Below are 5640 nucleotides of genomic sequence, written 5' to 3' on the forward strand. Positions count from 1 at the left end.
CATGTAACAACAGACTGGTTCCAGATTTGGAAAGGAGTACATCAAGGCTGTATATTATCACCCTGCTTATTTAACTATATGAGGAGTACATCATGCAAAATTCCAGACTGGATGAAGCACAAATTGGAATCAAGACTGCTGGGAGAAACGTCAATAACCTCAGATATGCAGATGACATCACCCTTATGGTGAAAGTGAAGAGGAACTAACGAGGAGAGTGAAAAAGCTGGCTAAAACTCAACATTCAAAAAAACTATGAACATGGCATCTGGTCCCATCACTTCATGGCAAATAGATGGGGAAACAAGGGAAACAGTGAGAGACTTTATTCTCTTAGGCTCCAAAATCATTGCAGATGGTGACTGCAGCCGTGAAATTAAGACACTTGCTCCTTGGAAGAAAAATTATGACCAACCTAGGCAGCATATTGAAAAGCAGAGACATTACTTTGCCGACAAAGGTTCCATCTAGTCAAAGCTATGGTTTTTCCAGTGGTCATGTATGGATGTGAGAGTTGGACTATAAAGAAAGCCGAGCACTGAGAAACTGATGCTTTTGAACTGTGGTGTTGGAGAAGACTCTTGAGAGTCCCTTGGACTGCAAGGAGATCCAACCAGTCAATACTAAAGGAAATCAGTCCAGAATATTCATTGGAAGGACCGATGCTGAAGCTAAACTCCTGGCCACCTGATGTGAAGAACTGAGTCATTAGAAAAGATTGATGGCAAGATTGAAGGCAGGAGGAGAAGGGGATGACAGAGGATGAGATGGTTGGATGGCATTGCCGATTCAATGGACATAAGTTTGAGCAAGCTCCAGGAAGCCTGGTGTGCTGCAGTCCACGGGTCACTAAGAGGCAGACACAACTGAGAGACTGAACTGAACTGAATTATATGACATTGCCAAAAGAGCCTAGGCTTTTAAGTGTCCATGGAGAGACTAATGAGAGAATAAAGTGCAGTTGAATTTTGAAATCAATTTATCCAGATGCCAAAAGATATGCTTTTATTATTTCAATATCAGTTTCTTTCTCAAAGTCACGAGTACATGAACCCTGTTTTACATGAATGTATTGGCGAATACCTGAACCTTGTTCTTCATGAATGTATAGGCATTGCTTTATATCAGTTACATTTACATATTAGTCAATCCTGATACAATGGGACACTAATTACTGAACACTCGGAATCCAAATTTTGCTGATTAGAATTCTCAAACAACAATATATTAGAACAGCATAACGATTCTGAATGATTTCATCAGGAGAAAGCTCCCATTATTAATTATCAGCAAAAGTTGCTCCCTAAAAGTTCCCCAAAGGAGATTGGAAAGAAAAATAAATAAACAAATAAATAGCTACCTAAGGAGGCAGAGAAAGATATATTGATATAATTGTATTTAATGTGCAATGCATCATGACCAAAGAGTGCTTTTTATATATATATTTTTAATAACACTAATTTAATTTTGAATATCTGTGAGAAAAACTCAAAAGCCAAACAAACAAACAAATAAACAGAAAAAAAACTGCCAAAGATATTGCCAGGCCTGAGACCTTGGATAGCTTTTGTAACGTGAGCCTGTTTAGATGTTGGCTTTTTCCATGCCCCTTCCATGACTTTTTCCTGATGGTTCTTCAGCCATGCTACTAAAAATTAGACTGCGATTGTGCTTAGTCGCTCAGTCGTGTCTATCACTTCATGAGCCTATGGACTGTAGCCCACCAGACTCCTTTGTCAGTGAGATTCTCTAGGCAAGAATACTGGAGTGGGTGGCCATTTCCTTCTTCAGGGGATCCTCCCGACCCAGGGATCAAACCTGAGTCTCCTACATTGCAGGTGGATTCTTTACCATCTGAGCCACAAGGGAAGCCCATTTAATTTCTCTACCCTGCTCTAAAACACACATACGCGTGTGCACACACACACACACACACACTCACTGCATAGGGGCTTTGATGTGATCCCACAGGGAGGTCTCCTTTTGGTCCAGCCAGAGTAGGTTGGAATCAGAGCAAAGGCTCATATAATTATATGTGTTTTTGCTAATTGAGCACTCCTGTCCATGTTGATTAGGAACAAAAGAACATGTGGCATTGCAGCCAGGGCTAATTTTCTCATTAACTGTATAATATTACGAGCTACCTAGGATACCCAAATCACTGTGTAACTTCATGGAAAGGAGCATATTGTTTTTTGTGTGTATGGTTATGTTCTTTCAAAGGGTTGAAAGAATTACTAGAAATCCATCTGGTATTGTTAAGTAGCCATTTGAATATAATTAGTTTAGGAGCATACTTTTGCAGAAAAACTAGCAATCAGCACTATTTGAATCATAGTGATTTGTACCTTATTCTCTCACTGGGGATCATGCGCTGGTTTTCTCTTGGCATTTGAGACTGTCCTGCATATGAGTCTCCCCCACCCCCATTTCACTCCCTCCAAAACTTTTGTGATAGATTTCTAAGCCTGTCTCTTTCAGCCAAACCTATTCCAGCCACTTACCCACACCCTTAATACTAATGGAAGAGATGAGCTATTAACTGCTTTGAAGCATTGTCCTGCAAGTCTGTGATTTGGCAAATTTGAAGGAAGTGCTCTTTCTGATGACAGCAATGACTGATACAAGCTCCTAAATATTTGTGCCATATATCATGGCTCTCAGGTTAAGTCCACCTCCTGTAGAACAACTTAGGATGGGGTGTGATGAGCTCTCTATAAAATGCTTTTGTGTTGAATGATCTAGCTTGGGCTATAGAAATGAAAACACAGTTCTGAATTCAGCTGGAAGTCACAGCAATGGAATGAGTAGGTTCTGTGGTGGGAGATAGGAAGGAGGAAGATTCATTGGTTTGGAGGGAAGAAGATGCTAAGAAAGATTTCATCTGTGAAGAGACATACATAAAAGTAGATGACTTTGAATATTGTCTTTAAATGTTTGAGCGCTAAAAATGGAAAAAGGCTTTCTTGTAACTCAGTTTGAATCACAATTAGGAGTGGATGCTCTTTCCACAAGGGACAAGTTAGGTTGGCTGGATGCTTGGGGTGAGGTAGGGTGAACCACGATAAATCAGAAAAGGACGTAGGAACGTATGACTGTGCTGTTTCTATGCTTGCAGAAGTGGTTTTAAGAATCAATCCCTATCTTCATGCTCAAAAGGAAGGAAAGGAATAAGACATGGAAAAATAGCAGGTGGTCTATAGATTACTAGTTTCTGGCTTGTCTGGAGTAAGGTAAGAAAATGAGTAACAAGTGGAGTCACTGGCATTAGAGAAGAGATAGAAAGAGAAAGGAGAAAAAAGAAGAGGAAATATCAAACTTTCCCCGGCTTAACCTGAAACAGAGTAGCTCCCAATATGCACTCTCCCAATAAACCTATCTCCAGCCCCATGCATCTGAGTGATGCAACTTTGGCCACTATACACATAGCACAGTGTGTTCCATCCACCACACTGCAGAGACCACTAGACAATTCTGACTCTAATGCTTTTAGATCTCAGAAGTGAGGTTTGGGCTACAACCCTTAGTGAGTGAATAGATGCTTTTTGATGATACCAGTTTGAGTAAGAGTTTTGAGTGTGAAATTAAAAGGAGGCATCACAGTGAATGCTGTGAAAGGCAAATGTTTAGAGGATGTGTGTGTGAGGTGGTGATCCGAAAAGGAGTCAGAGATAGAGAAGGCAAGGATATGGAAGGAGAACCAGAAATGTATTGGACAAAGAGCAGAAATTTATAGTCAATCCAACACCAAGATTATAGAGAGGCTAAATACATGGAGGACTGACAGATATGAAGTATATTTTAGCATAATGTATCATTATGAAATTTTTGTTTTAGACTTTATCTCAGTAAAAAGAGAAACGGACCCTTTCCAAATTGGAGAAATTCATAAAAGTGAATAAAAATGTATAACTTAAGTGCAGTTAACACAGTTTAACACATAATCTCATCAGTATTCAAAGGTTTATCTGACACATAACATTGAATTAGGATGTTTAAATATGTGCCTTTTTAGTATTATGTCAATAATAACAATGATATAACAATTATAAATAATTGCCATATTTTATTCAGCATGAACGGATATTGAGAGAATTTTTACATACTGAGAATGTCCCAGATATAAGGCTTTGTACATGTACCACTCAGTTATGATTATTATTCAGTTATTATAACAATTCCAGAAAATTATCTCACTATTCAGCATTCTACAGGGAAGAAAATTGGAACAGAGAGAGAAAAAGATACTCAAGGTGTGATCATGGCAGGAGAAGATTCCTAATGTCTTTGACTCTGAAATCCATGCTTCTTTCAGCACACTGGAAGTTTCCTAACTGTGTTCTGATGTTCCCTGTTGGTGAGGGAATGAACTTTGGGGCTCCACCTTGCATGAGATTCAAGAGGAGGTTGGTGGCAAAACTGAAGAGAACTGTGAAAATGAGGCTTTTGTTTCACTTATTTGAAAGTACTGTTTTCTCTGTTATGTCAATTAGGTTCCTAGGTAAGATTTCCTGTGAAAAGAATTCTGCTGTTAAGAATAATAGTAGTAGGATTTTGGAAACATTCAGAATAAGTTGTACACCCAAAGCACTTCCTCTTTTCCCAACATAATGATCCTACCGGAATAATCCAAACAATTCAAAATTTAACCATTTGACAATTTATCAATGAGTTGTTGAATAGTGTCAAGATTTTCGAATTAAAAATAGTAGAAGACTTTCTAGAATAACATAGTCTGGGCTACTTTAAGACTTCTCTGAAGGAAGAATGCAACTCTCGGCTTTTAAATGTCTTGTTTTAGGTACACGCTATGTCCTAGTTTGGACTTCCCTGGTGGTTCAGATGATAAAGTGTCTGCCTACAATGTGGGAAACCTGGGTTTGATCCCTGGGTTGGGAAGATACTCTGGAGAAGGAAATGGCAACCCACTCCAGTACCCTTGCCTGGAAAATCCCATGGATGGAGGAGCCTGATAAGCTACAGTCCATGGGGTCGCAAAGAGTCGGACACGACTGAGCGACTTCACACTTTACTACGCACTATGTCCTAGTTTAGACCCTGGTAGTCAAAATGCAGCAAACCTTTGTGAAAATTCAGCCTAACAGTGGCTTCCCTTGATTTCTCCCTGTTGCAATTTAGCCAGTCTGGAAATGGTATTGAATTGTTTTTGCAAAGCTTCTTAGAAAAAAATAAAATAAAATTAGATTAGGAATATTCTTTTAGTTTCAGTACCTGTTCAAAAGAAATGAGAAACTGTTATACAGATTATTATAGCATTCCTTGTTTCCTGAGGTATAGTATTCCTTTCACAATATGCCTTTTTGTGATGTATTTAAGGTCTTCTGTTGCTCAATGAAATAGTTATTTTGATCCCTATTTTGCAAGGTTAGAAAGTAGCTTACATCCCAAATCAAAAGGCTACTATGTGAGAAACATGGCATTCCAAACCAGATCTTTCACCTCTTAAAGTCATTGCTAAGAATCTCTACTGTTCAGTCCATTCCAGAATTCTCTGCTTTTCCCTATGTGACAGTGCATGTAGTTCAAATACCAGAATAGCCCCATGTATTTATTTAATCCCTTTATTTGAATACTGAGAATGTTTATGTAGGTTCATGAAAGTTATTTTACAAGTCCCTG

This window comes from Odocoileus virginianus, chromosome 20 (genome assembly GCF_023699985.2).
Source record: "Odocoileus virginianus isolate 20LAN1187 ecotype Illinois chromosome 20, Ovbor_1.2, whole genome shotgun sequence".
Classification (NCBI taxonomy): Eukaryota; Metazoa; Chordata; class Mammalia; order Artiodactyla; family Cervidae; genus Odocoileus; species Odocoileus virginianus.